Source organism: Desmodus rotundus, chromosome 3 (genome assembly GCF_022682495.2).
Source record: "Desmodus rotundus isolate HL8 chromosome 3, HLdesRot8A.1, whole genome shotgun sequence".
Taxonomy (NCBI): Eukaryota; Metazoa; Chordata; class Mammalia; order Chiroptera; family Phyllostomidae; genus Desmodus; species Desmodus rotundus.
This window is the reverse complement of record NC_071389.1, coordinates 23,275,409-23,295,940: the sequence shown is the minus strand read 5'-3', so window position 1 is coordinate 23,295,940 and position 20,532 is coordinate 23,275,409. Positions and strand designations below refer to the sequence as shown.

General features: G+C 55.1%; 1 long non-coding RNA gene across 1 annotated transcript in view; it reads right to left on the bottom strand.

The window, feature by feature from the left end:
• LOC123479169 (uncharacterized) overlaps positions 1–20,014 on the bottom strand; it is a 74,824-nt gene extending 54,810 nt beyond the window's left edge. Inside the window, exons 1-2 of the long non-coding RNA XR_006654704.2 lie at positions 19,514–20,014; positions 18,063–18,164 (exon numbers count right to left, since the gene is read on the bottom strand). This is a non-coding gene — a long non-coding RNA (uncharacterized lncRNA). The remainder of the gene's footprint in view (positions 1–18,062; positions 18,165–19,513) is intronic.
• Positions 20,015–20,532: the final 518 nt, after the last annotated feature.

The window sequence follows — 20,532 nt, the reverse complement described above, 5'->3', positions numbered from 1 at the left end:
TCCTGTGAACCTGGGCACATCCCTTCCTCTATGACTGGGCAAGGGAGTTTATGTCCGAGGGGCGCTTCCTCCCGTGGGTCATGCCCACCTGGGCTCCATACGCTGCTCTGCTCTGCGGGAGCAGATGAGATCGAGGGGGAGGGAGCCACATTCCCAGCAGCGCTCGCTGCCTATCCCCCTGAAGCCACCAGAGAACTCATAAAGCCCAGGGTCGTTGTCTTCCTCATATCACTCTGGAAATGTTGATACTGGCTTGCCAAACAGAAAAACAATTCTTCCCTCCTATAGCAGGAGGAGGACAAGGAAAATGAGCCTGCGCATTAGCAAGGCCACCGGAGATGTTTCCCCTTCACTTCCAGAACGGCTTGGAGACTCGGAGGAAAACACACAGACAAGAGATATTCATCTGTTTGCATTTAATTTGCGGCTGGAGTTCCCGCCTCTTGACAGCGGAGAGCTGCATTCCAACCTTCGGGACTGGGTGAGGGTGGTGGAGGAGTGCTTACTGCCTGCGAGGTACAGTGCTTACAAATCAAGGGCTCCTCGGGAATATCTGGGTCCCGACACTGTGTCCTCAGTGATTAAAGCAGCACAAATAAGTGAGGGTGGGGGCTGATTTAAAGGAGCATTGCTGAGGACTGGCACTTCTTGGACCCAGAGAAATCTGTGTCCATCACCAAGAGAACACAATGGCCACCTTCATCAATTGCCTATTGTAAGCTAAACCCTGAGCTCAGAGCACTGGAGGCTTTATCTAATGAATCCCCCCAACAGCCCTGAGGCGAAATGGGGAGAGGGATAGCTTCGTTTTACACCTGTGGAAACTGAGGCTCCGAGAAGGCTGGTAATTTGCTCAGAGTCACAAAACTTGAGCCAGGTTCTCACCAGATCTGTCTCGGTCCAAATTCTACAGCCTATGGTCTTTTTTCAAATGTTTTCTTTCTTTATTTATTTTTAGAGAGAGGGTAAAGAGGGAGAAAGAGAGGGAGAGAAACATCAACTGGTTGCTTCTCACATACCCCCAGCTGGGGACCTGGCCTGCAACCCAGGCACATGCCCTGACCAGGAATTGAACCTGAGACCTTTCAGTTCACAGGCTGATACTCAATCCACTGAGTCACAACAGCCAGGGCAACAGTCTATGCTTTTATTCTTTTTTTAATGATTTTACTTATTTATTTTTAAAGAAAGGGAAGGAGAAGGGGAGAGAGAGGGAGAGAAACATCAATGTGTGGTTGACTCTCTTGTGTCCCCTACTGGGGACCTGGTCTGCAACCCAGGCAATGTGCCCTGACTGGGAATCGAACCAGCGACCCTTTGGTTTGCAGGCCAGTGCTCAATCTGCTGAGCCATACCAGCCAGGGCCAGCCTATGCTTTTAACCATTCCCCTCTTGCCTCCCAAGTTCCAGAGTTCATAGATAATAATAATAATAATAAAAACAATAAGAATTTACTGAGTGATTACTGTGTGCCAGGCACCCTGCTCTAAGTGTTTTCGTTTATCTCATTTATTCAGCAATCTCTGGGGTAAGAACTGCTATCCCATTTTACAGATGACAAACCTGAAGCACAAAGAAGTTAGCTCAGTTACACAAAGTCACACACCTCATTAGGAATGGAGCTGGAATTCAGGGTTCTACAGTTCTCCCAGATTGACTGTTTCCTGCCAGTCTGATGGCCCCTGGGTGTGGAAGGGCTGAGCTGGGGCCTGTGGGCAGCTGGACACAGCTGGCACCGCACACCCTGTTGCTGACCCTCTTGGTAACAGGCAGGAAGCAGAATAGTTCTCTTACTTACATAATGCAGAGCTAGAAAAAGAAGTTTCACAGAAGCATGAATATACAGCACACGCTGCCTGCCCAAGTGAGGGATCTGACCAAGACTCAATCCTGGGGTATAGCTGGGAACGCGAACTCTCCACAGACTGCAGCGCAGGGGAAGCAGCTGCCCTGGAGGTGGCCTGCACGTCCACAGCGTGTGGGGCCAAAGGCTGCACAAGCGTTTACTGCAGAGACAAGGGACAGAGAAGAGCTCCGGGCCATGACGAGTCCTGCCAGGAAGAGCAGGAACTCAGCAGCAAGCCTGTGTGCAGAGTGCCCCTGGAGACCGGGGAAAATCAGAACGAGGTGTACACACACCACCGGCTCCCAAGAGAGCCAAGCCTTGTTCAGACTGGAGCAAGGAAGGCGGCTTACCACCTGCCCCTCCCTTCCTGCATCTGCTCCCCAGGCCTGGAGGGGTCAGTTGCAGCAGCTGCGTGTCCTGTCCCTACAACCTGTAAGCTGCTGTGGTTTGGGGAGGGGAAGCTTTGACACCAAGTCAAATTTGAAACGGGAATTATTATCTGGGACTATACATCCTCATTTTGGAATTGAAACCTGTTTCATACCTAAAAGCCGCTCTTTTAAATGAACTTGTTACCTCAAAGTGAGCCAATAAGCCATGGGGAGAATATTTAAAAGGACAATGGGAGACACAAATAAGGTTGCATTTTGTTTCCATCCTATAAATTGCAATTTTAAATTTTTCATTGTATCAGTTATTCCTGCCAAATCCAGCAATCTGCGGGATGAGGCAGCCAAAAGTACAGAGGAAAACAGTCTCAAGTCCAGCCCAAAGCAAAAGTAAGGACAGGGTTTATCCGCTGATGGAAGCATGCAGGTGAGCCAGAGCCTCCAGCCCAGGCCCGGAGCTGGGGTGCCAGGACAAGCAGCAGTGGCAGTGCCAACCACGTCCACACAGCACTGTCAGGGGCCCAGAGGGCCTGCGCATTCTCGGCCCCAGCCTGGCTCTCTCCTGGTGGTCTCTGTACCTCTCACAAGCCCCAAGAGGCTGAGACGAAAGAACTTTGGAATTATATAAAGCCTAAGCCAAGTTTTATTCTGCAGGCAACTGTAAAATCATTGAAAATGTTTAAAAAAGAAGGCAGCCTGGGACTAACCTGAGACCCTGGGGATCAAGAGGGCTGGAGAGGGGGGCCTTGGTCCCTCAGGAGAATGGTTTCTAGCTGCTTCTGGACCACAGCTGCCCGCCCATCCACCCTCTGGCTCCAGGTTAGCTGCCTTTGTAACTTCCCACAGCCAAACTTAGATGGATCTGGACTTCCTGGGACCCGGGAGCAGGACATAGAGATGCCCAGGACCTCAGACATGATATTCTGATGCAGCTGCCCCTGTTGCTTCCAGCCTGAGACCTCCTGGCCCGCAGCAGGAGAAGCACAGCCCTGACCTAAGACAGCCTCTGGGTCTTGAGGCAGGAAGGGTAGCCAGCCATCAAGGCAGGGGTGAGTCACGAGGGGTGGAGGTGGCAAATCTTCCAGAGCCCATATCCTTTGAGACTCCAAGGGGGAGCTTGGCATCTCCCACATACGCCTGTTGGACACAAAGAAGAACAGGCTGTTCTCTGTGGGCATGAGCTCCAGCAGGCTCCCAGCTACCCGGCTTCAGCCCAGGCCTCAACCTCAGCACCAGCTGCAGGTTGAATCCACCAGCCATTGTAGGTCCGGCTCCTGCTCTAGGACCATGCTTGGGAGCCAGGCTGCCTGGGTTCAGATCTCTGATCTGCCACTTGGCCCTGTGACCTTATGCAAGTGACTTAACCCTTTCTTCTGTCACTTTCCTCCTCTGCATGAAGGTGTGACAGTGGAACCTACCTGACAATAGGTCATGGCAATAGGTCCTGGCAATAGGTCCATGCATGGTGAGGCCACTGAGGTGACAGAACAATGGCTTGACAGCTGGTGCTGGCTCTGACGGTGTTTGCCCCCAGCCCCAGTGCCGACTCCCGCCTCCGCCCACTTCCCTCGTTTCCTGGGCTCGGAGGGCTGATTCAGTGCACTTATCTCCCTCTCCACTCCAGCGTGGATTGGTTTGAATGCGATCTGCAATCTCCTGAAAGGCCCCGAAGGGACCCATTGCCTCCTTCTAAGGAGCATTAACTCAAACCGTAACCAGCAATCCGAGCCTGCAGGAGGCCAAGTCCTCGGGGAGCCCTCCTGGCTGCCGAGGAGGAGCAGGAGCTGGCAGCCCGTTTTCCAGCCTGGGAGCAGGAGTCGCCTAGCAGTGGCCCCCAGCCCAGCACTGTGCATGTCCAGGAGCCCGCTACCCCTCACCCACCTGTGTGCCAGCTGAGTCGACCTTGCAAGGCCGCCACGAGGAGAAATGGCTGCAGGGCCACTTGGGCAGGCAGCACAGTGAGGCTGAAAGTCTTCTCCTTTCCTGTGGTTAAAAGCAGCCCTCGAGCTCCCATTAAGCAGATTTCCTATGGGTTTGACCACAATTTCTCGACCCCTGCCCAGGAGCCCCTGCTCCCCCTCTCCTCCTGCCAGGGTGGAAACGAGGAGTCCCTGAGTAACTAGCTCATTGGGACACTGGCTGCTACCCCGTGTCCACCTCCCGGGCCAGCCACAGGACCCAGGCACCGGCACAGAGGGAGCCCCTCTCGTGAGCCCCTCCCTCACTACAGCCAGCAGTCATGGAGTAAAACAGCAGCCAGCACTGGGGTACCGCTCCCATCTGTGAAGTCCTGACTGAGCCTTATGCGGCTTTTGTAGCCTGAGCATCAATTCCTCAAACCTCCCCACGCGGTGAACACAATTATATCATAAAACAACGAGAACGTGGAAGCTGAGGTTAGGGAACAAATTCCTATGTAAACTCCACGAAGGCAGATACATCCCAGTTTAATTCACTCCTCTGTCCCCAGGCTCCAAAACCACTCCTCCTATCGAGGAAACGCTCAAACTTTTATTTCATGTATGAATCAACAATCAAAGAAACAAATGAACCATTGCTTCTGAGGTCAGCAGCTGACCCCAATGCAATCACCCTAGCTGACAGATTATCTCTCATCGGCCCCACCCGCCAGCAGCCCCCCGCAGCTGAAATACAAGGTCCCAGCCTAGGGCCCTGGAAGGTACCGAGTTGGGGCCTCCATGGGCTTGATGAGTGTGGCTGAGACACAAGAAAATGCAGTCCAACCAGTGGCCCGAAAGTCAGTCCAGCGGAGAAGCGTTGCTTCCAGGCCCCCAGCCCCGCTCGTCTGGGACAGGAGATGGAGAAGGAGCTCTGCCCACCAACAGGCAGGCCTGCGACACTGTCTGCCGGCCTGTCCACCTTGCCCAGCTCCCAGCAGCGGGAGGCCACAGGCTGAACCCGGAGCCCCCCACCAGTCAGGCCCCCACTGCATCCAGAGCCCCCAACCTCTTAACTCCAGGCCTGAGCCAGGGTCCTGCCCAGCCAAGAAGCAACTGAGTCCCAGGGAGGAGAAAGAATAGAAAAAAGTAAATTATTCCCTGCCCCGCCCCCTCCCCATACGCACAGATGCAGGTTGCCACTCAAAAAGCAATCTCTCCAAACATTTAAAAACTGCCTGCAATTTATATCTTGTGCTTGACAGAGCATCTCCAAGTCATTTCCTGGCTCATAAAAGTACAGACTCCCGAGTCCAGGGGGCTGCTCGGCCCTCAGAGTCACCAGGTTGGGCACCCCTTGGGAGAGCAGAGGGAACCAGGTGGGGGAATCCCCTCTGAGCCCCTTCCCACCTCAGAAGCGGTCAGAGGGAGATCCCAGAGGCCAACAGCTGCAGTCCCAGCCAGGAGTCCCCAGACGCTACAGAGCAAAGACAAAAATGGACACGTTCTTTGATTCTTCTGACATTTATGAATAAGACCCCTGCTATGGGAAGTAGGCGGTTTTAATGCAGTGTGTCCTGTGCGCTAAGACAGGGAACGTGGGAACCGAGGGACGGGACTGGGAGGACAGGATGTCAGCCTCCCCTTGCGAAGCTGAAACAGAGAAAGGAACTCCAAGTGGAAGGAACGGTGTGAGCAAGGCCGAAGGTGTGAGAGAACCTGCAATGCAGGGCACAAAGCCAGGACACAGCAGGAGCTGAGGCCGAAGGAGGGGGCTGCCGGGGGAGGGGGGTGGGAGGCCCCTGGCTCCGGGAGCTAGCTGTGACCCTTGAGGTGTCCAGAGGGCCTTGAAGCAGAACGGGACTTTGGTGGAGGGACAAAGAAAGGCAAAGAGGCCAACCAGGAGAAGAAAGAGGCCACTCAGAGAGGAGTCACCGTGGAGACCTGGAGATTGTGAATGTCCCTCCTCCCTACCCAGGGACTGGGGCCTGATTCCCACCTCATCTCCTTGCACCTCCCCTTGAGCCCCACCCCCAGCCACACTCACTTCGGCCTGTTTGTACAACCTGCCAAGCTCACTTCCTCTCCAGAACCTTTGCCCCCCACGTTTCCCCTCCTGCAACACCCTTCCCTCAGACTCTTGGTTGGGTGGCTCCTTCTCCTGGTGCAGGTCGCTGTTCAAATGGCCATCCCTCTGGGAGGCATGGTCCGACCTCAGCATCTAACGACGCCTCCCTGCTTCTGCCCCATCAGCTGTCTTCAGAGCTCTCACCATCTGAAATTGGCTTATTATGGCTTTATGTCATTATTTTTCTCATCTGCTTAGAATTTTAAACTCTATGGGAGCAGAGCCCTAGTCTGGCTGAGCCCAGAGATAGCCCCAATCACCTAGAGCCGTGCCTGCCACATAGAAGGTGCTCAGTAAATACCTGTTCCATGAATACACAAGGCCTTCGTCACAGCATCTGAGCTTCTGGCTCCCTGTTCAGGGCAGGCTGCTCCTACCTGCAAACTCTAGCTGGGCTGGTGTCTGTGTAGGTCCCGCTGCCATTAATCACGTTCTGTCGGTGATACCCTTTGTGTTGCCATTGGAAGCTGCACCTCATTCATCTCTGTCTCACTCCAGGGCCGAGTGCATAGTAGGTGCTCAATCAGGGGTTCCCCATCATTAGCCCTTACCCCCTCCCCACGGGAATGATGGGCTCAACCACAGACACGCCTGCGGGCAGCAGCAGCGGGGCTGAGCGGACACCCCTGCCCTCTTAGTGCTGTGGGTCTCTTTGGGCAGAGAGGAGGAGCAAAGAGGGGGTAATTCAGGGAGGGGCGTTTGAGGGAGGTGGCTCAAGGTGTCCCATCGCTGTCAAGGACTCACCTTCCTGCCCTGAGGGAAAACCCCCTTTGGAGCAGGAAAGCAGCTGGTGCCGCCAGAAAGACGCAGGTCTTGGTCACTAAAAAAGACCCAGCTCCGGCAAACAGCTTTACCACTCAGGAGCTGGCTGACCTTGGGCAAGCCAACCTGCCTCACTGAGCTTCAAGAACAAAACAAGACAAAGTTCAGTGCTGTTGGGAAGATCGAATGTGATCGTGAGTGGAGAGAGCCTGACACACGCTTGGGGGCACAGTGAGTGCTGGCAGTAAAGACGGTAACGGTAACCACCAATGGGCATCAAGAGCTCACTGGGTGTGAACCACTGTTTCCAGTGTCGTGGTCAGCCGCACAGCTAGTACCATGCTGTCCTGCAGGGGAGGAGGAGGGTTCAGGGAAGTGAAGTGACCTGCCCAAGGCCACAGAGCAGGCAAGTGGAAGAACTAAGATTCGAACCCAGGAAGTCTGCCTTCAGAGCCCACCCTCTTAAGTTTACTATTGTTACTGCCAGACAGTACAAAACAAAAGCCTAGCCTTACCTCTCCATGCCTCAGTTTCCCTGTCCAGAAAATGGGTGTACAGCCACTGCCTGCCCACAGAGGTGCTGTGAGGATTCAGGAACCTGTCAGAGAGCGTCTGGCACACAGTGGGCCCTGAGTAAATGTCAGTGGTCTCCCCTCCCCTGGCCAAAGCAGCCCCCTGGGAGGGCTCTGCACCCACAGGCACGTGGAGAACAGAGCCGGCTGATGAAACAAGTGTCGGCTGCTCATTTGGTAAATGGGATTTGGTTAGAAAGATGAACGCTGCCACTTCTGGCTAATGTGTCATGTAAATTCTAATGATAATGCAGATCCCGCGCCCGCGCCACAGCCCGCCCCATGCCGCCGCCTCTGCTGCTGCCGCTCAATTATCTCCCAGGGCTCCTGGCAGAATCCATGCTTCACTGGGATCCTCGCCCCAGCCTGCCTTCCCCAGCGCAAATAATGAAAACCCGCCTCGTCCCCGCGATTGCTCACTTACATTTTCTATTAATTTTTTCCTTTCAGAGGAAAAATGAGAGGCGCCAGAGAAGGAGGAGGCAAGGTAACGAATGGGTGGGTGGTGAACTTGCAGCTTCTCCAGGCCCCGCCAGCTCCATCCCAGGGACCGGACCCGAGTGCAGTCTGGAGGGGGCGCTCAGACTGGGGTAGCTGCCCGCAGATCCCAGAGGCAGAGGGCGCTCCCCCACCACTCCCCCCACCCCCCTCCCCCGCCGTCAGTGAGGCCCAGAGGTCGGAGTCAGGACCCCGGCATGGGGGAAGGAGCACTGGACTAGGTAGGGCACAGGAGCAGGGGTTCCAATCCTCTCCAGGGGTATCCAACCTTTTGGCGTCTCTGGGCCACACATTAAATCCATCGTGACACATAATCACAAAAAATCTCATAGTATTTTAAGTAAATTTACGATTTTGTGTTGGGCCACATTCATAGCCATCCTGGGACGTGTGTGGCCCGTGGGCCGCAGCTTGGACACCCCTGCCACTTGCTGTGTAACTCTGAGCAAGTCACTTAATCTCTCCGGAGGCAGTCCCTTCATTTATAAAAGGCAGATGGAGCTTGTTGGCTGGTGTCCAGGGCCAGTCTTGGGCTGACTGGCTATGAGTCCCAACCTCAGAGACTTGCAAGTCCCTCTCTTCCTTGCAAGGAAGACCTTCTCAGGAGACAGGAAGGGGCTCCACAGTGCCAGTGAGTTCCCCGTCAAAGGAGGTATTCAAGCTGCAACAAGGATGTGCAGAGACTCATCGGTTTCTTTGGCAAGGTTCCAAGTCTGCCCCCAGATACTTATGGGGAATCTGATGGTTGGGCCAGGGTGGAGAGTGGGGGAGAGCAGGGAGAGCGGCCCCCATTCTAAAGAAAGGGAAGGCAAGTCTTGGGGAAGAACAGCTCCTACCACAGGCCCCACCCACAGTCAGTTATCCCTACGGTGTCATCTGGGAGCTGAGGTTGTTTTCGGAGTGAGTGTGATGCTCGCGCTGGGAACGGTGGACACGGCCTTAAACTAGATTATAGTCTTTGTCCTCAGGGAGCTGTTTGCAGTCCAGTAGGGTGGGAAAGAACCTACAAACAGCCCATTGCCCTGAAGGGGATGCAAGTGAAAAGCACAAGGGATCCTAGCAGCAAGATTAAGACACCCACACATCCACTCCCAGGGAAGGCTTCTTGGAGGAGGTGGCATTTAATCCAGACAGCTCCGGAATGGGCAAAGGCTGCCTCAAGGATTCACCAACATGTAAGAAAACATCTGGCATACGGCAAGCACTCAATAAATGTTGTGATCCCACCACTTCCCCAACCTAGAAACTCAGAACAGCTGGCTCCATGAGTCCATGAAGTGGACTCAGTCCTGCTTGGCTGGAGAAGAGACCATCTCGGCAGCCCAGACCCCATCTGGCCTGGACCCTGTTCCCTGCACACACCTCTGGTCCAGCCGAGGAGACACCAGCACCACCTCACTGCCCTGTGACAGCCTCTTTACTCCCCATCTCTGCTTCAGGGACTGCCTGGGAAAGCCGCTGTCGAACTGTCCCATGAACAAGTGGCCTTCTCCAGAGACACCAGCCTCTCCCAGAGTCTGGGGTGGCCTCCCCCACACCCCCAGCCACATTAGGGCATTCAAGCAGGGAGGTGCCCTCAAAGGCCCGAGGCCCGATGTGGAGCCAGACACATAGTGGGGGCTCAGATGGGTCTGAAGAGTGAGTGGGTAAGTGGGCAGCAAATCTGCATCTATAACCCCCACACGGTCCCATTTTCACAAAGAAAGTCATAAACCCTAAGGTCGTATTTGTATGTATGCCGGGGAAGGACCGGAAGACCGTCCACGGAGTGGCTGACTGCAGCGCCCGGGAGAGTGGGCCGGAGGAAGGAAGGGTGTACAATCTCTACTCCACGGACTTCTGTATTCTGTCGGTTACACTCCGGATGCACTACTTTTGTGACATTGAGGACTTTTTAAATGTGAGAAACGTTTAAGCTTTGTAACGTTTGTAATTAAAAATTAAATCTATCTCAGAAAAGAGTTTCTTGTCTGCCATTCCCCCATCCTGGAATTACCTTGCCGGGAAGTCCTTCCCAACATCACACCTAAGTCCCTGCAGATAGAAAGCTCATTTCACAGCTGTCTCCAGATGAGAGGGAGGAGAGCTGGTGGAATCCTCCCTCCACCCAGCAGCAGCCAGACACCCTGGCCAAAGAGGCCCCTACCCCCACGTGAGGGAAGAGGGGGAAGGGGAGGGCTTGGCCTGGCCCCTCTCTGGGGAGAGCTCTTCACCTCCAGGAAGGGATTTCCCTGGCAGAAGCAGCAGCCCCTTCCGCTCCCAGGACGCGTGGGATGCCTTCAGGCCCAACATATGTGGGATCTTCTAAAACAGGGATAGGAGAGGAGGAAAAATAAAGTCTGTTCCCCCAGGTCTGTTGTCTCAACACGCAGAGGCCGCCAGAAACACTTCCCACGAGAGGCCCTGGGGCCGGGTTTCAGAGGCCGAGTCCCAGTGTGCAGGTGGGCAAACTGAGGCCCCTGGGGGAGGGAGGGTGAACTCTGATCCCCCAGCACAGTGGGTAGAAGCATAGCCAGGACTGAAACCTAAAACCCCTGGACTGGAACATGAGGGGAAGGAGATGGTGAGCCTAAGAGAGGATAAGAATGGGGAAGGGGTAGGTGGAGAGACCAGGGGTTGCAGAGACAGAGCTGGCGAGTCTGGGACTGGATTGAAGAGGGGAGGCAAGGCTGTCCAGGCTGGCACTCGAGAGGGCCCTTTTCGGGGACACAGCAGGGCTCCTGGGTCCCCTGTCACATGAAATCAACAGAAAGGAGACAAGATTCACTAAATGATTCCACTTCTTCCCCTTCCTGGCAAGTGGCAGAGTGGCACTGCCTGTTGGTAGAAGTGAGGCATGAGACTAGTTCTGCCCACTTCTGTTGCGATGTGCCCACTCCTGGGCCCGAGCATTTAGGGGCCTGCAGAGCCCTCTTTCCCTCTGCCTGCCGGTGACTGGCAAAACCCAGGACGGCGGCTGCTCTGCCAGCCAGATGACTGAGAGGGACAGAGTGACTATGATGAACAGAGGCTTTGCTGACCCTTGTTAGCCACTGAGACTTGGGGGTTGTTTATTATGACCGCACAACCTGGCCTGTGCTGACTCATACACAAAATACAAAGTTTGGAACCAGATGGCTCATGTTCAAATCCCACCAACACCACTGATTCCCGAATGGCCTTGAGCAAGTCCTTTTTCCTCTGATTTTCTGCCTCCCTTTTATAAAAATAGAGGATCTGCACATTAGTTCCTCCCAGCTCCCACAATTCCAGGCTGCTCTCTATTCCTTGCTTTAGACACCTCCCCAACCCCAGCCGGAATCACACAGGGTCCTGAAGAGAGGAGCCGCCCGGGAGACGGGAGATGGCACATTTCCGGGGATCCCCAGAGGGAGGTCTTTCCATAGCAGTGGGAGGTTCCCCAGTAGGCTTCCAGACCTTGCTGCTCTTCAGAATCACCTGGGGAACTTTAAAAATGCAGATTCTTTCACCTGACTCCCCAAGATTCAGGTGCCCGAGGTCTAAAATGGTGCATGTTTGGGGAGCCTCAGACCAGAGAAACTGATGGATTTCCCCAAGGCTGGTAAGGGGGAGACCGGGATGAATGGGCCAGGCTAAGCCCTGGATCCCCACAGAGCCCACTGCCCCTCCTTTTCCAGGAGTCGCAGCCCCCACCTCCCTCCTGAAGCTCTGGAACAGCCACCTCCTCAGGCAGCCCTGGCTACATTTTAAATGGAAGCAGAACAAGGCACTCAATAATGCAGTTGGATCCCAGCTCACCTGCACCTCCACAGTCTCCCCACGCCAGGTGCCAGCTAGACAAATCCAGCCTGCAGGCCTGACCCCTCCCATTGGGTCCCTCACTATCCTCACTCTTCTTCCCTCCGTTGTCCTCCCCAACCCCCCCAGGCCAAGGGGAGAAAAACACCAAGGTTCAAATTTTCGATTAAAAACCAACCTCCGCTTATTGCTTTGGCTGTTCTTGCAGGGGGAAAAAAGGTGCAGCTTGTGTGTGCCCGTACACATGTGTGCTCAGGTGTGTGTGGGTTGCTGGTGGGGGGAGGTGCCTGTGAACAGATATCTGTGAGCATCTGTGTGTTCAGGGGAGCCTGGGGCACGAGAGTGTGCGTAGCCGTATGTCTCTGTGTGAGTGCAAGGTTTGGTTGAGTGCATGTATTTGTGTGTGCGTGTGCAGGGTGTGTGTGCGTGTGCAGTGTGTGCGTTTGCAGGGTGTGCATGTGTGTGTGCAGGGTGTGTACGTGTGCGGGGTGTGCGTGCATGTGCAGGGTGTGCGTGCGTGTGCAGGCATGGGGGTGTGTGTACGTGGGTGCACTTAGGAGGGTGTGTGACAGTGACTATGTTCGACATGTCCCTCATTACAGGAAAAGCCTTCCAATTAAACTAATACCATTAGTTTAGGGTACTGGGTTAATCAAAAATTTGGTTCTGGAAGAAATCATTTAAAAAATTACACATTTTTACAACTCCAACATTTTATTTCAATTTTCAGCGTATAAGTGATCTGCCTTTTTAATTTTCTTTGGTGCAGAACCTAAGTCTTCCCCGCATCTCTGGGTCTGCTGGTGGGAGCGGCGTCATCTTCTCGGGGAGGCTAACCCGAGAGCACGGCATTCCCGACGTCCTATTTCAATTCCCCTAAAGTGGAGCCTGAACTTAAAAGACACTTGTAAAGTGATGTGAGTGCCGAATCTTCTCCAGTTTTACAATTTTGTTTCCAATCTTACCGTACAGTTGCTTATCCACATCTAATTTGACAGCAATTTTTTTAGCAATTCATCTTGACAGAGTCTTTCTAAAGACTTCGATTTTGTTTTATAGAAATAAGAATTTTTTTGCATGTTCGTCATATTTGGGCTTACTTATTATTTAGATAAATTACGCAATTTCAGTAACAAGTGCCACTGGCATAAACACATTTGGAAACAAGGGCCATGGACCCTTCGTAAGCCCGTGACCCAGCCCGCGGGGGCGGAAGCCCACGATGGGCCAGTACATGAGCGAGCAGCCTCGCTGATGGGTGAGGTGTGTGGAGGGGGCACCTGTATGTTCCACAGAGGACAAGGCGGACCCCAGGCACACAGTGGAGGGGAGGGGAATCTGTGTGTGTGGGCGTGTCAGTATCCACGCCCGGGTGTTGGTAGGAGCACATCTGAGCATCCCTGTCACTTACCCCAGCAGGCAAGCTGCAACCCAGACCACTGGGGACCACCATTCTCCACCCAGTTATCCGCCTATGGCAGATGACGGTGGTGATGGTGGTGGCCAGATCCTCCTCAAGTGGGCTGGCCCAGGCTGTGACATGACCTGTGTCCCAGGCAAGAAGATAGAGCTGGGGTAGGACACAGCCAACACGTCCTGAGCTTCCACTCCCTGCCATTTCTTTGCACTTTCCCACCAACCTGTGAGATAGGGATCTTTTTTACCCCCCCCCCCCACCACAGATGAGGAAACTGAGACTCTGAGAGATGAGGGGCTTCCCTGGACTGGACAGTGATTCTTCTTGGGCCCATCACTGGCCAGGGCACCTCCCCAAGAGGTTCAAGAGACCACTGATTTCCTGCGGGGTGTGGCTGAGCCCCGTCGTGGACACAGAGTTCTCCTCGTGGGATTCTACAGAGCTGGGGGTGGGGATGGGTAGGCGGGTTGGAGGGGGCTGGGGACAGCCTGGCACCCACCACTCACCAGACCAGGGCTCGTCTTGGCCAAGCACTCTGGATTCTTCAAAACCACTCACATCCCCTTGGGTAGTGAGCGTTTTATCTTGCTCAGGAGGAAGGAGGAAGGGGTTCCTCTTCCCCATTTTACAGATAAAGAAACCAAAGAAGCACCCCCAGCAGTGAATGAAACCTGCATGACCCCCACACCTCCAGGCTCGCACGGCCACGAGTAAGTGCACCGTAGAATGCATCCTACTGACCGACGTTGCCAGATAAACAACAAATAATCTTTTATATAGGTATGTCCCAAATAGCGCATGGAATATACTTAGAAATGTATAGCTTCATATGCAAATTTAACAAAGCATCCTGTACTTATTAGCTGAATCTGGAATCTTGCAATGACCCCTCTTCCACACACCCACTTCTAGGCCTCCCGGGAAACATCAGAAAAGCGGTGCCAGCCCCCTCCCACCCCACTCGAGAAAGATCGGATACGGCCCGATGGGAAGGACGCAGGAGGACCTCGGCGTTGGCCTCAGACAGCCCTGGGTCTGAGTTCTTGCTCTCTGGCGTATTATTTTGGCCAAGTCACTCACCCGCTTCATAACCACTGGCTGGTTAAGAGCATTAAATAAAAGAACTCATGTGAAGTGCTATGCCCTACGTAAATGTTCAATGGGAGTGAGACCTTATTTTTATTATTGCTGCTGATGTTGTGGTCAGCTCATTATTATTTACCAGGTAATGAATTAAGACTGAGAGAAAGAGACTTGTTCAAGGTCACCAGGAATCCGTAGTGGACCAGACAGATGCCCATACCCGGGCCTCCTGTGTCCTGGCCCCAGGTACCGCCCACTGCCCAGCTGCTTTCCTGCTTTGTGGCCAGAATGCTGGTGGCCGTCTGGGCAGGCAGGACTCCGTGACCTATCCTTGAACACTCTCCCCCTCTAAGCAGCTGCCTCCCCGACACCCTGGGGCCCAGCCAGCAACTCAGAGCCCCATAGTCTCACCTCACCCTCTGTCCCTCCCCAGAGCACCCACAGACTGAGGACGGCCATCAGTCTCTCCCCCCTGCCATCTGGGGGTGCCTCCCAGCCCCTGCCACCCCCGGGAAGTTCAGAGAGGTGCTGGGACAACAGGAATAAGAAGGAGCCTCCCATCCAGGTATCTCCAGGAGGCCTGTGGCCCTTAGCCCCACACCCAGGTTACCTCCAGATGCAGCTGCCCAGAGAGCTTAGGATTTCTCCTGAACTTCTGCCGGGGTTTGGAGGAACTGGGACAAGGGAATGTGGGGCCCCCAGGGGCTCCACTGGGGGCCTGGTCAAGAACTCCACCCCCCCCAACTCCCTTCCTCCCCCCGCCCCACCTCCAGCTCCTCATCTGTAACCCTAAGGAGCTGCTGACAGATCCCATCTGCTCCTCTCTGGCTTCCTGGAGAAAGGGAAAGAGAGGAAAGGACACGGAGAAAGGTGGAGCAGAGAGAGGACGGTAGGCTTCCAATGCTCAGCCACGGCCCCTTAGACTGGGGGGCTGCTGGGCATCTCTGGCCCCCGTGGGTGCCCCTGGCCTCCTACTAGACCTCCTCTCACCCACACCCCTGGAGGCCCCACTCCCAAGGGTGGGAGAGTTTTTGAGAGAAGAGGTTACAGCCACTTTCTGTCCTCCCTGGATCCCTAGACCCAACAACTGGAAATCTTTAACTCCCAGAGGAACAGTCTCAAGAAGAGAAGAGACAGGCCTTCCTCCCCAACCCAGGAATTCCAGAGGCATCTCCTCCCTGCTCCCCCCCCCCAACCCCTGACACTTGCAGACAGAGGAGGACTGGGGGCTTGGGAACCAGAGAACCAAGGCCTGCTCAGCCCCCTCCTGTCACCTCCTACCAAGCTCCTCCTCGCCAATGCTGCCATCTAGAGGGGAGATGGGGCACTGCAGGAACTAATGCCTGGCCCTGGAGCTCCAGCCCGCCATGGAAGGACGGACCAAGGATGTGAATACCCACACATCTTCCCCTGCAGGTGCTTGGAGAGCCATCCCACCCATCCCCATGACTCTAGGCAACCACGTAGCCATGGGCTATTTCCCGGCTCCTTGCTCACAAGGTGACCCCTCCAGGAAACCCGAGGTCCACAAGAAGAGAAAACTATGCACTGAGCACTTCTTGTACATCACCTCCTCTCAGAGCCCACAGAGCCTGACACACAGTAGGTGCTCAGCGTGTTTGGAGGATGAGCGAGTGAGTGAGTTTGGGGCTGTTCACCTGGGAGCTCCCAGCCAGACAAGGTCAGACCTCCCGTCCCTCCACCCCTGGCTGCCCGCGCCCAGATGGCCAAGGACGCCCCACAGTAGAGGAAACCGGCACACTGGTCCCAGTTCTGCTTCACACTTGCTGTCTGAGCCGTGGCCAGACTTCATTCTCTGGGCCTCAGTTTCCCTGTATGTATGAAGGGGAGTTGGACTAGCCTGGAAGCCCCTGAGCAGGCAAGAGGAAGGGCCTTCATACAGTAGAGGCCTGAGCCCACCTAGCCACTTTCACCCAGGGCCAAAGGTGAGGCCGTGAGCTTGTGTCCCACAGAGACTCAGAGGAATTGCTGTCAATGTGTGTGTGTCCCCCCCCACACACAACACATACGTGTGTACATACAAGCATGCACACACATGCATGTGCAAGCGCCTGGGTGCACAGGCACCCGTGCCCACACACCGCACACTCCAGCGCACACCCTCTGCTCAGCGCCAGAGCCTCAGGAACAAGTTTAGAGACACACTAAAGTTATGAAATTGATTTCTCTGGGAACAGTTGGAATTAGTTTTAATTATCTTTATCTTTCTTCCAATTGTGCTCTCAGCCTTCTCCTTGCTGTTTAATCCATTACTATTGACTTCCCCACAGGCACTGGGGAGGGGGGTTGCAGGGTGGGGTGGGCAGTGAGTTCAGTTTCAGGAAAAATAAACAACAGCTACAACCGCCCACCGCCCACCTCTTCCTCTGCACCAGAGAAACCAGCGTCTCCCAGGCGGTTGGCAAGGCTTCCTGTGCACGTGCGCGCACACACACACACACACACACACACGCACTCACACAAAGGCCGGACCTCATTCTCCCCATCTGGAAGGCTGCCCTAACTGGGACAAGAAGCAGCTGAGACGTGACGTGTTTGGATTTCAACATCTCACAAGTTTGGTGCTTCAGAGTGGTCCCCATCATCCAGAAGTCTGAGGCAAAGCCCTTTACACCTCATCCTCCAGGCTCCCTTCTCTGAGCCCACCCCCAGAACACCGGGCCTGGGGGGTGGGGTTGCCTCCCTGGCCACTCTACAGAGCCTGGGTTAGATTCACCTGTGACACCAGGCACATAGTAGGTGATCAGTGAATACTTGCTGAATGAATGAATGAACAAATGAATGAAAAGCCTCTCTTTGAAACCTGCCTTCAGAGTCTAACACATTCCCTCATTCGTTCATTGAACCAACACTGAGCATCCATGAGGCTCCAGGCACTGGGCCAGGTGCTGAAGATGCAGAAGTGATGCTGCCTCATCCTGTCCTGACGGACCTCCCCACCTAGGACACTTGAGAGGTGGGTGGGTAGCAGTCCCCAAACTGAGATAAGGGAAAGGGTGCATCTGGAGGAGCCAAAGACAAAGGCAAAAGCTTTTCTTTTAAATGCCTTTGATGAAAGCAGATCTCCATTTTTTGAGGATGAGTTGATTTCCTCACTGCTGTTCTTCCTCCAGAACTGGGGGGTGGAGGAGGAAAAACCAGAGGATGCTCTGTTCTCCAGGGACTCCCCCAGCAGTTCCCAGGCCTGGGCCAATTCCACAGCAGGCTTCTGGAGGCTCTGCTGTGTTCATGGAAAGCATATCGGCCCCTCCTCCATGGGGCACTCCCCCAGGAGCTGCGGAGGGGGCGGAGGGCCCTTCCCCACCAGCAAGGTGCCTATGCTAAGTGCCCTGTGGCGCTAATATTTTATGATTAAAAACCATTAAGGTTTAGACCGTGAAAATCCAAGGGACACAAAATCAATGGCCCAATATTGCTTCCCCTGGTAAGTTGTGTAAATATTGTGTCTTTTATTGTTTGGCCGATGGCAAGAGCAGAGATACAGGTCCAGATTATACTAATGAATCCCCTCCCATCCCAGTCCTGACCTGGCAGAATTAGCATCCTGGCTTGGAGAGCTGGCCACAGGGAGGTCCCAGGCTGACCCTCCGTGGATGGTCATCCACTTCCCTCCGCCCCCTCCCTCCAGCCCACACAGCCCAGCCCCATCCGCCAGAGGCAGTGCCCCCCCGCCCCCCGCCTCTCCTCACCACGCAGTGTCCGCACACTAATCACAGACGCACACACCCAGGCACAGGCATCACGTGGTGACATGCTCTTCTGACAGCCCGTCCATCACTGTGCTCTGCCATCTGCTTGAATTTGCATATTTAATCAGAATCTGTCTTTTCTCCTCTGGGGGTTCAGACTAGGGTGAGGAAGATGATTTCAGGGGCTGTTCCTGTCTGGGTGGGGAAGGGGGTGGTGAGGGGCTGTCTCTCCTCTCTGGGCTGCGGTGACTGCAGCATGCCTGGGCGCCCTGCAGCCTCTCTGGGGATGGGGTCATGCCGGGTGCTCCCCCTGGCTCAGGAAGGGGTGGGTAGTGATGTCAGGGTCCCCCCATCAATAGGGGGCTGGGGATGCCTGAATTCTCTCCATCGTTTCCAGCCTCGGGCGCTTCCTTCTCCCGACCCTGTCCCTCTCGGGGAAGAGTGGGGTATGACCCTAGGATGAGAGACCACAAGCCATGCCCCTGCTTCCCCCGCGGAGGAGGACAGTTGGAGCAGAGCAAGGGGGCGGATCCTCTAGCGATGCCAGAGAAGCTGCCTAGGGGAACCCGACATGTCCCTTCCCATCCCTGAGAAGGGCCCCAGAAAAGAGAACCGCTGAACTAATGTAAGGAGATAAGAGCCAGCTGATGGGGAGCGGACAGCTGGGCTGATGTGATGGGGGCAGATGCTGGACAGATGTGGAGAGGAACATCTGGGCTGACTTGAGGAAGGATAGCTGGGCTGATGTGGGGGGAGAACATCTGGGCAGGTGGGGCGAGACACTTGGCCTGTGAGGGGCACAGCCACCAGTCTAATAAGGTAGAAAAGCTGGGTGACGTGGGGAACACCTGGAACGGTACCAGGGAGCAGGGAGATGGGAGAGAACTCAGCTGGTGTTGGGGAGCAGCTGGGCAGACAGGGAAGGCCATCTTGACTAATGATGGAAACAGATAGGCTCATACTGGAAAAGCGGTTGGCTGAAGTGGGGGAACAGCTGGGCTGATATGCGGAGACAGCTGGGCTAAGCTGGGGGACAGCTGGGCTGAGGTGAGGGGATATCTGGACTGGTGTGAAGGGACAGCTGGGCTGAGTAGGGGGACAGCTGGGCTGAGTGGGGGGCAGCTGGGCTGAGGTGAGCAGAAGGACATCTTGGCTGATGGGGAAAGAAGAGAGCCACAGGGCAGTGTCCGTGAGTCCCCAGGGCTTGGAGACCCTGGGTATAAACCATTGCATTCGGTGGCCTGGCCCGCATCCCTCTTTCCAGAAGTGCCTTGGGAAGGCCCAGCCAGAGTGTCATCCCGATGCTCCAGACCACAGGCGGGAGGGTCACCAATGGGAGCATCCTCCTCCACCCCCTCCCACCACAAAGCCACAGCTCCGGGAAACAGGGTGGAGGGCAGGCAGTGGGGGGCATCTGGCGTGCTGTCTACATCTCCCTGTCAGAGACTCACCCAGCAGCTAGGAAACGCCGCGATTCCGTGGTATCATGGGGTCAGAACGGAGCAAGTCTTTGGAGAGGGTCTAACACAGTCCCCATTTTACAGGTGGCAAGTCCTGGGCTGTGGTGTGGTCAGGGAGAGCCAGGTCACGGAGCCAGCCTCACACCAGCCCTCGCCAGCACAGGGGGCCCTGATGAGGCCCCCCTCCCCGGCTGGTGGGCAGCCGTCACTCACTGTGCACTCACGTGGCGTCTTCCACCTGCTGGCGGCGGCGGGGGAGCGGTTGTCAGAGCAAGCTCACAGGTGTCTCTTCTTATAAGGGCGCCGGTCCCATCATGGGGCCCCACCCTCCTGACCTCATCCAAACCTAACTGCTCCAAAGGCCCCACCTCCAAACACCATCACGTTGGGTGTTAGGGCTTCAGCGTATAGGTTTGGTGACACAATTCAGTCCAGAGCAAGTCCTCAGCCCAGTGGACCCCAGGCCAGGCGCTGGGGCCCTCCCTGGACCTGAGACTCCCTCCCAGAATGAGAACCAAGCCCCTCTCCAGACTCCCGACCTAACCACGGGTGTGTAACCATGGCTTTGTAACCACAGGTGTGTAACCACGGCCATGTAACCACGGGTGTGTAACCACAGCCATGTAACCATGGGTGTATAACCATGGGTGTATAAACACAGCATGTAACCATGGGTGTGTAGCCATGGGTGTGTGACCATGGGCACATGACCGTGGGTGTGGAATTGTGGGTATACCGAAGTTGTCCTTGGCAAAGGTCCCAAGGACTCAACATCTGAGAGACAGGGGAGCAGAGATGCCCCCCACTGTGCCGGGCATCTCACATGTTCCACACCCTCTAACCTTCCCTGCAGCCCAGCACATCAGGTGATCTGTGAGCACCGTTTTTCAGACTGGGGAACTGAGGACTGGGCTAAGTGACCTGCCCGCGGGGATGCATCAGACAAAGGCAGTCAGGGTTTCAACAGGGACTGAATGTGGTCAGTCCAGCTCCAGCTTCTTCGTCACTAG